The sequence below is a fragment of the Pteropus alecto genome, unplaced genomic scaffold (genome assembly GCF_000325575.1).
Source record: "Pteropus alecto unplaced genomic scaffold, ASM32557v1 scaffold239, whole genome shotgun sequence".
NCBI classification, from domain to species: domain Eukaryota; kingdom Metazoa; phylum Chordata; class Mammalia; order Chiroptera; family Pteropodidae; genus Pteropus; species Pteropus alecto.
Window position 1 is genome coordinate 8,376,870 of NW_006494613.1, and position 11,012 is coordinate 8,387,881.

General features: G+C 32.5%; 1 pseudogene; it reads right to left on the reverse strand.

The window, feature by feature from the left end:
- Positions 1-10,493: 10,493 nt before the first annotated feature.
- Positions 10,494-10,612, reverse strand: LOC112474550 (annotated as a pseudogene).
- Positions 10,613-11,012: the final 400 nt, after the last annotated feature.

Below are 11,012 nucleotides of genomic sequence, written 5' to 3' on the forward strand. Positions count from 1 at the left end.
GAAATGATGCTTGCAAATATATTTTCCATTTTGGATGGTTGTCTCGTTACCTTGCTGATGGTTTCTTTTGCTGTGCAATAGCTTTTTGGTTTGATATAGTCCTACTCATTTACTTTTGCTTTTACTTCCTTTCTCTTTAAAGCTAAATTCATAAAATCCTCTTTACGTCCAAGGTGCATTAGTTTAGTTCCTATGTTTTCTTCTATTTATTTTATTGTTTTGAGTCTTGTATTCAGGTCTTTAATCCATTTTGAATTAATTTTGATGTGTGATGATAGACAACAGTCTAGTTTCATTCTTTTGCAGGTGGCTTTCCAGTTTTCCCAGCACCATTTATTGAAGAGGCTTTCTTTTCTTTATTGTATGTTTTTTTTTTTGTTTGTTTGTTTGTTTTGTTGTCAAAAATCATTTGCCCATAAAACATGGGTTTACTTCTGGACTCTCAATTCTGTTCCACAGGTCTATGAGTCTGTTTTTCTGCCAATACCATGTTGTTTTCATTATTGTTGCCTTGTAATGTCATTTGAAGTGGGGCATCTTTGTTCTTTTTTCTTAGGATGGCTTTGGAAATTTGGAGTCTTTTGCGCTTCCATAAAAATCTGATGATTTTTTGTTCTATTTCTTTCAAAAATGCTGATGAGATTTTGATAAGGATTGCATCAAATCTGTATAATGCTTTAGGTAATATGGTCATTTTAACTATGTTGATTCTTCCGATTCAAGAATACAGAATATCTTTCCATTTCTTTGTATCTTCTTCGATTTCTTTTAATAGGGTCTTATACTTTTCATTATATAGGTCCTTTACATTTCATTAGGTTTATTCCTAAGTATTTTTTATTTTGGTGCAATTGTAAAAGGAATAATTTTTTCACTTCTTTTTCTGTCATGTCATTATTAGAGTATAGGAACACTATGGATATTTGAACATTGATTTTGTATCCAGAAACTTTATCGTATTTGCTTATTGTTTCTAGTAGTGTTCTTGTGGAGTCTTTAGGGTTTTCTATATAGAGAACCATGTCATTCATAAATAATGAGAATTTGATTTCTTCGTTTCCTGTTTGGATACCTTTTATATCTTTCTCTTGTCTGATTGCACTCACTAGGACCTCCAATGTTATATTGAATAACAGTGGAGATAATGGACAGCTATATCTTGTTCCTGATCTTAGAGGGAAGGTTTTTAGTTTTTCACTATTAAGTATAATGTCGGCTGAGAGTTTGTCATAGATGGCCTTTATTATGTTAAGGTACTTTCCTTCTATACCCATTTTGTTAAGTGCTTTGATCATAAATGGATGCTGTATCTTGTCGAAGGCTTTTCCTGCATCTATTGATATGATCACATGATTCTTATGCTTTAATTTGTTTATGGTGTATCATAATAATCAATTTACGTATGTTGAACCATTCCTGTGCCTCTGGGATGAAGTCCACTTGATCATGGCGAATAATCTTTTTAATATGTTGCTGTATTCTATTCACTAGAATCTTAATTAGAATTTTTGCATCTGTGTTCATGAGAGATATCGGTCTGTAGTTTTCTTTTTTTTTGTTTTACCTTTACCAGGTTTTGGCATCAGAGTAATATTGGCCTCATAAAATGAGTTAGGAAGTATTACCTCCTCTTCAATTTTTTGGAAGAGTTTGAGGAGAATAGGTATTAAATTTTCTTTGAATGTTTGGTAGAATTCACTGGTGAAGTCATCTGATCCTGGACTTTTACTTTTTGGTAGGTTTTTGATGATTGTTTCAATTTCCATACTACTTACTGGTCTATTTAAATTTTTTCAGTTCTTTTTGATTCAGTCTAGGAAGGTTGTATCTTTCTAAGTACTGGTCCATTTCTTCTAGGTTATTAAATTTATATACTTATATACTTTTTCATAGTATTACTTTTTCATAGTATTATTGTATGATCCTTTGTATTCCCAAGGTGTCTGTCATAATTTCTTCTCTTTCATCCCTGATTATGTTTATTTTTGTCTTTTCTTTTTTTCTTTCATGAGTCTAGCCAGGGGTTTGCCAATGTTATTAACCTCCTCAAAGAACAAGCTCTTTGGTGCATTTATTTTTTCTATTTTTTGTTTCCTTTCAATTTAATTTAATTCTGCTCTAATTTTGATATTGTTTTCTTTTGCTGATTTTAGGCTTCATTCTTCCTTCCTTTTTTAGTTTTTTTTAAGTTATTCTTCAGTAGCATGTTGTTTCATCTTCATGTATTTGTGGTTCTTCCTGCTTTCTTTTTCCAGTTGATCTCCAGCTTCAAAGCATTATGATCAAAGAATATGGTTGGTATGATTTCAACCCTCTTATATTTGTTGAGGCTATCTCTGTGTCTCAGTATGTGGTAAATACTTGAGAATGGTCTATGTGCACCAGAGAAAAATGTATAAGCAGCTGTTTTGGGATGGAAAGCTCTGTAAATGTCAATTATGTCCAGTTGATCTAATGTATCATTTAAGGATGTTATTTCCTTATTTATTTTCTGTTTAGATGACCTATCCATATCGGACAGTAGGGGATTTAGGTCTCCTACTACTATAATATTTTGGTCTGTTTCTCCCTTTAGTTCTGTTAGTAATTGCTTTATATATTTGGGGGCTCCTTGTTCGGGATCATAGATATTAATGAGTGTTATCTCTTCTTCATGCATGATTCTCTTTATCATTATGAAATGCCCTTCAGTATCCTTCTTTACCTTTTTTATTCTGAAGTCTATTTTGTCTGATATTAGTACTGCTGCTACGGCTTTTCTTTGAATGCCATTTGCTTGAAATATCAATTTCCTCCCTTTCACTTTGAGTCTATATTTGTCTTTGGAACTGAGATGTGTCCTCTGGAGGCAGCATATGGTTGGGTTTTGTTTTTTGATCCATTCTGCAATTCTGTGCCTTTTTTATTAGTGAAGTTAGTCTTTTTACATTCAGAATGATTATTGAAATATAATGTTTTCCTATAACCATTTTATCTTTTGTGTTGTGGTAGTCTATGTTTCCATTTTCCCTGGTCCTTGTGTGTCTGTTTTGTTGTTGTTGTTGTTGTTGTTTGTATTTTGTTTTTGGTTGGGTTTTGTGGGTTTTTCCTCTAGTCTTTCCTGTTTTATGTTATATATTTCAGTTCTGATTTTTTGGCGTGTGGTTATCATTACATATATGTAGAGGATAGTTTTGTATATATATACACACACACATAGATATATATATATAACATGATATAGATGTAAATATAGATATAGAAATATATAGATATAGATATAGATATAGATATAGATAGATTATTCCATTTCCTTCTCGTGTGCCTTATCTCCATTCTCCTTTGTGATTTTGGATCTTTGAATCCTCCCCTTTTCAGTAACTGTTGTCTCAATTTGTCCATATTTATGCTGAATGTCCATTACTATTTTGTTATAGCAAATCTCTTCTTATTGTTTATGCTTATAATACCCTGTTCTTAGTAAGGGTTTCACTCCTCTGCTTCTATCTGCCTGCTAGTCATCTTACTCATAGTTATGTATATTTTTTTTGTCATTTTGTTTTAGGTAGACTGACCCCTTTCAGTATTTCTTGTAATGCAAGCCTCATAGTGAATTCCCTCAATTTTTGTATGTCTGGAAAGGTTTTTATAGAAATAAGGGAGAACTTTCATATCTAAAAGAGAGCTTTGCTGGATACATTATTCTTAGCTGGTAGTTTCTTTTAATAGTTTAATAGTTTGAATATTTGATTCCACTTTTTTTCTAGCTTGTAAGACTTGTGCTGAGAAGACCTATGATTATCTAATGGGTTTTTCTTTATTGGTTACCGTCTCCCTTTCCCTGGCTGCCCTGAGAATTCTTTCTTTTTCAGTGATTTTTTTTTATTATTATTTTAATACAATGTGTCTTGGAGAAAGCCTTTCTGGGTTGAGATAATCAGATGTTCGGTTGACTTCTTGAATTCCAAGCTCCAGCTCATTCCTTAGATTTGGGAAATTCTTGTCAACTATTTGTCTGAAAATGCTTTCTAATACCTGCTCCTTTTCATCCCCTTAGAGAATGCCCATTATTCTTATGTTTCCTCTCTTGATGATATCAGCCAGCTCTTGTATTTGTCTTTCATTATTTTTCAATCTTTGATTTCTCTTTTCTTCCTTCTGGTTTATTTGTAGATTTCTGTCTTTGATATCACTGGTCCTTTTCTCCATTTAGTTGACTCTATTTTTCAAGCTTGCTATTTCATTTTTTATCTCTTTCAGTGTGTCTTTCATCTCCAGAAGTTCTATTTGGTTCTTTCTAAGGGTTTCAATCTCCTTGCTAAACAACTCATTCTGCTGATCTAGTTGTTTTTTTCAATCTCTGTGGTAGCTCTTGTGCACAGATACCATGCTCAGATGTACTGATGTGCAAGTTGGGTGTTTGTTGTTGTTTTAGATGTCTATCTTTTTGTTGATTTAAAAGGAGAGATCTGAGGACATCTCTCACTCTGCCATGTTTCCGATGTCATTCTTCCTCACTATTTGTTTAATGACACTGTGATGATTAATTAAATGTGTTAATTTGACTGAGCCATGGCATGCCTAGACATTTGGTCTGAGTGTGTTTGTGAGGATATTACTGGATGAGATTAACACATGAATTAACAGACTAAGTAAAACAGAATGTCTGCCTAATGTGGATGGCCCCATTCAATTAATTTAAGATCTAAATAGAATAAAAATACTGAAAAAGAAGGAAATTTGCCTGTCTGACTATTTGACTGTAAATCTTGAAATTGCTTATCCTCTGTAATCAATTAAGCCAATTCTTTAAAAATCTATCTATCTATCTATCTATCTATCTATCTATCTATCTATCTATCTATCATCTATCATCATCCATCCATCCATCATCTATCCATCCTCTCTCTCTCTTTCTCTCTCTTCCTCTCTAATCTATCATTCTATCTACCTATTTATCTATCATCTATCTACCTTTATGTTTTTATCTTCGTATATCTATTTATCATCTGTATCTATATCTGTAACTATTATCTCCTATTGTTTGTTATTATGAAGAATCTTGACTAATACAGGCATGACTATCCTTAGAGTTGTCCATTTTTTAAAATTTATCTTTGACTATATTTTGTTCCTCTCTTTCACAACAAAGTTTCTCAAGCCCTCTCATTTGTCTCTTCCATTAAATATCCCTTGATTTTTATGATAGCTTTCTAACTAGTCTCTCTTCTTTAGCTATTTCTAACAGGAATAGTGGCTGCGTAAATAAAAATTATTTAAAATAGAAACCTACATAACAATAATTTATAGAAGTATGTACCTAAATGGTACCATATGTAATAAAGTTGTATATTTTGTGATATGTACAATAATTTTATAAAAGTTCAAATACAGGAGACCTAAGAGAACAAGAAAAATAAGACAAGTCCCCATTGTAAATGTGAAGGTTATGTAAAATATTTAAAAATGCAAACTATTTAAATACCAGGGAAGGATGAAAAAAAGATATCCTTGGTAATGAGAATATAAACAGAGACCCATAGAAATGTCAACAGAATATTCAAACAGTGAGTAACCTGCAAGAGAGAGGTGAAGGATTTGTTTTAGATAACAATTGATTCCAATTTGTAAAAAGTAAAAATGGCCAGTTTATAATCGTTCATGAAATTCAAACAGGAGGATTGATATGATAAAATTGGAACTGGCTACTTAATAAAAGTGCTAGATTGATAGGCATATATAAGATTGCTTGGAGGGAAGAAAAATTTGAAAAGGAGCTTGGAAAGAGCTAGTAGAAGCCTGGTAAACTTGAGTTCCAGTTAAGAAGGTCTGGATTGGTAGCAGAAAGTTGGTAAAGAAGAAAATATATAGAAAGGTCTAATTTTATCTTAACTGCTTCCAGATGACATCCATTACAACAAAGTTAAAAACAAAAAAATAAGAAACTACCCAAGAGCAATAGTTCTCAACAGCGGCTATTCATGCTTTCAAAGGTGGAGTGTGAAGAGATTTGGGGGAGATTTTTGCATGGCACAATGACCGAAGAGTGCTACTGGTATTTAGTGCACTGAGACCAGCACCATAATTTTCCTTTATTGCAAGGGTAGTCCCATACAACAGATAAATGCCAGAAGTGTCAAGAGTGTCCCATTTGAAAAGCATGGAGAGAGTGTTCTTAATTATAAATGTATGAATGGGCTTTTGGAGATCAGAGAAACCCTAGAAATTATAATATGCTTCTGTCATTTGCTCTTTCTCTTGGAAAGCAGCAACATTCCTATGAAAAGTTAGCAATTACTATGTCAAAGCATACTGGTCTTTGGGCGATAGTGTGTGTAACTCAGTGATATTCAGGAATGCTGACTATTATAGTAATAGATGACTACAAAGGAGATTGCTTAAGGGAAATAGAGAATATTTAGCCATTTAGCCATGGTTAATTTTATTGGCATCATAGTATTCATAATCTGGTAATGTTATATTCTATGTCCAAACTTTAGCTTCTTTCCTAATCACCAGATAAATTTGTTAATGCATAGATTATTAAACTTTCTAATTCTATAGTGAGTCCAGGGTAGGGTTGAGAATTTTGATTTTTAAGAAGTTCCAAGGTAGTGTTGAGTACCATTTGTGTAGCGGAGGGTAGAGGTGGGCGAGGGAACAAAAACAAAGAATAACCTCTAGAAGTTCTCTTGGACATAGACTATGATATTATTTGATTTATGCAAATTAGGTGGCCAAGAAAATTACCTTCAATTCTTTTGGCCAAATGTTCTTTGTTTCCCTTCAGAGAATCTTCTTTTTTAGTCAGCTGTGACTGTACTAGTTGGAAACCCAATACTGTACATGCTGAAAAGGGGCGATTTGGAAATCTTAGTGGTTCATGTTTATTTCTCACTTCTGAGCACATGAGCAAATACTACTCAAAGAAGAACAAACAAAATCTGTTTATTGAGAGCGTCTTATAGCAAAGGAGTCAGCAACTGTTATTTGTGTTTGCTTACAAGCAAAGGAGAAAGTTTTACAGTGGAAAAGTGGCAGATTGTAGGTCAGAGAATTGTTCTTATAGATTAGGTGCTCCCAATCTGGGGCCATGGACCTGTAGAGATCCATGCATTGTTAGGAACTGGGCCACACAGCAGGAGGTGAGCAGCAGGGAAGGGAGCTAAACTTAATCTGTACTTAAAGCCATTCCCCACTGTTAGCATCACTGCCTCAGCTCCACTTCAGATCATCAGGCATTAGATTCTCATTGGAGCACTGGTCCCTGGTGCCAAAAAGGTTGGGGACCACTATTATAGATGGTCTGGCTGTAATTTATTTGTATATTCAGTCTTTCATTTCCATTACCCATTAGCAGCGACAGGTCTAAGTCTACTGCTGTAGATCTACCCCAAGCTGGAGGTAGTTCTGGTCTCCTTTTTCTTTTTCTCAGCCTCAAGTTGAATGACATGTCCTTCTCATGACAGAGAGCACAGGATCAAGAGCACTGTTGAAAGCTAATAAAGTCACTAAAATCTTCTGATTGGGACAGATAGGTCATGGGTCATCGCTGTGCACTATTCTATTGACCAAAGTGAGTCACATGACCAAGACCAAAGAAAATAGAATAGGGACAAAATAATTTTGAACACTATTATTGTTCATCAGAGCTACAAGAAATGACATGACTACAAAAAGAAGATGAGAATGGAGCAGGGTAATGGGTTATTAGTGCATACAGATAGGAATATTAGTGAAAACTGATTCTAAGAGATCTATCATTTCTATTACATTCTGTGCTGTAGGTCATTCACAGGAGTTAGTATTTGATTATTACATCTCTGGTTACATATATTTATGTATTTTTACATAATGAATAACTTTAGAAATTTGAGACTAATAGAAAATGAGAAACTATTCTAATGTCCTAAATTTTTATGCATTCAATTTATTTTGTTTTTCACATTATCACAATAATTTATACTGCTCTAGTATTTCATTTATCCGTAAAAAAAATAAAATGATGTGTTAAAAATATATTAAACATACATTTGTAATATTTGTTTGTTTTTCCAGCAGAATAATTTCAAGGCCGATATTTAAAAAATGATTGTAAGCTTCACTTACGAACTTTATGCAAGAATAGACGAGTTAGATTTTTTTTTTTTCTTTTGTCATTTATGGCATGAGTTTAGTACCTGGGGAAAGCCTTTCCAGTACAATTTTTGACGCTTTCAAAATTGTACCTTCTCTATTTTCTAAGTTCTTTAAAGGCACTTAGAAAAATTTGAGGTCCTCTAATTTTTTTATTTAATCTCACAATGTGAGGCACAAGCATCACACATATTGAGTTCAATAAATGTTCATAAACAAATTAATAAATATTATCTAAACCCTTAGGATAATGGAGAAAGATCATTTACACACAAATTGCTACAAATGTTGAGCTTAACTAACTATCACGATGATGTGGAGAAAGAAGCAATCCCTTTACTATTTGCTGATCTGCATTTTTCATTAAGTGGTACAGACCAAGTAATCATAAACTATTTAGCATTATTATTTTGAAGATCCTTAGCAGAGTAGTTTACAAAGACAATTAAATCTAAATTGACTGAAATACTTAATGATCATGAGCATATAATAATTATACAATGGCTAGTTAATTGTCTTGTCGTTCTTAACTGAATTTTGTAGTACTTTTAATTCATTGAGTGAATTAAATAGTTTAATATGATGTAGAACCCAAATCCATATTCTATCATATTCTGTGAGCTAAATTTTCAATGACACAATATTTACCATATTTTATTATAAAATTTAAATATACTTATTTTAGAAAATTCTGAAAGTAAACAAATGCATGAATTATTTTAAAATGTTCCCAACACCAAAAGAGAGCAATTAGTAAAGCATTTAGACACTAACTTAGGAAAAATACAAAATACACAGAACTCTGGGATTTTTTTTTTACCTCAATTTATAACAGGAAAATATTATTATTTTAAATATTCTTTAAAATCATCATTTTGTCACTAATGGATAAGATATTCTATGTTTCAGTGCTCAGTCGTTAAGAGTTTATAGACTTTAAAAATATATATTATCTCTAGACAAATTCAAAGGGCTATAGGAAAAGACTCATGGCTTTTGTGAAGGCCTGTTAGTATGATTCCGTAAATGTCTGGATAACAGATCTTTTTTCTAGCTCCTGGGTGAAGTTCAGGAAAATCTTTGGATTCTTTGTTAGCCAGTGGAAGCAGAGAGCAATAAATTCAGGCTGACTTTACATTTGTGTGCACTGTACTTCATGATATGTTAATAAGTGGAACAAAATATATCACACTTCAAGTGCCAAGACCCTTTCAATCCAGAATATTCTGTACTGTTTGGAGTGTACACTTGAAAGTTTTATTCTCTCTAGAATAATTCAGTATTGGAGAAATATCTATTTCCCAGAAAACAATAAAGAAATCTTGAATGTAGAGGGCAACCTTTAGAGATAAAAGATGTGACTTCCTAAATATACCATCTTGTTGAGACTCTGAATCATATGGAACATGTTCTTGATGATCTAAGATTGTCTTTATTTCATCATGAGCAGTGAATCAGATAGACATAATATTTTGGGAATATATTGTTAGACCCTTCAAAACTCTGGTCCCTCTGTTCTCATCTAGCTTCTATATTGTGTGTTTACATCAGAGGTCAGTCTAATACTTCTTTCCTTGTAGATTTTTTTAAAATATGTTGATTCTAGTTAAATTATATTTTATTTATGCTCAAAATTCATATGTTCACTAGATTATTATATCTAGATCTCTTAATTATATCTATACTTGGTAATCTCTTTCTATATTCAGATATGGTATTTTATAAGTACAAATATATTTTCTTTCAGTATTAATTTAATTCTTGAATTTTTCATCTTTCTTATTTAGGCATGAATACTGATATTCTGAATTTTGGATTTCTGTTTTCCTTATTTCCATCATCTCTTTTGTTATTACTCTTAATTCTTATATTTTCTGTATCTTTGATTTTTAATATTTCTATTTTTCTTCTTCTAGTGTAAATATTAATTATGCTATTTATTTGGAGTTTTCTTACCCTTCCTTATCTCATCTATCTTCAGATTTATATTTACTTCATGATAGCAAGCACTTTGTCCAATTCAGTTGCTCTTCATCTCTCAGATTGCCTCATATGAATCTAAGCCTTTATGCTATTTGACAGTGTAAAGTAGATAATTTCTAAATATTTTGCTGTAGTCAGTCTTTTCGAGAAAATATACTTTTGCAACTCAACTATTATTTTCTTATGTATTTTTTGATACATAACCTTTTCAGAAGTCTCACTTATATTTGTTTTATTTATTTGTTTGTTTGTTTATTTATTTATTTATTTGTTATTTATTTATTTATTTTAGGTGAGGCAACCCTTGCTTGGTTGACCTCACAGATTGCAAGGACCTTGTCAGCTTACAACTCCTTATTTTATTTTATTTTATTTTACTTTTTTAAATTTTTTTACACCTACAGCACCTGGTCTTCCTACGTGGTCTCCCATTCGAGTACTAACCAGGCTCGACCCGGCTTAGCTTCCAAGATCAGACGGAATCGGGCTTGTTCAGGGTGGCATGGCCGTAGACTCTTTTATTTGTTTTTGGTGTCCCAATACTTCAACCACAAAGATCTATCCTAGTCAGATTTTTGTTTATGACAGGTGGGATATTTTCCTTGTTTCTCCTAATTGTGTATTTTGATATCAGAAAGTACTCCCTAAGGTAATAGCCTGAGAGACTGGTAGACATGTATAACTCATTAAGGAATAATGTTTGTTATCACTTCTGGTCCTCTTAATCTTAATTGCTTCTGTAAAGAAAGAGAGGAAGAGAGAGAGAAAAGGGGAAAGAAAAGATAAATGATCATCGGGAGCTCTCAGAGAACAGCTTTCCTATAAATTTTGCCCATACACATTCTTTATACCACTCAATCTGTATGCCTATGTAAAATTTTAAGGCCTGTTCACTTTTGCCTTAGATCTAGCTA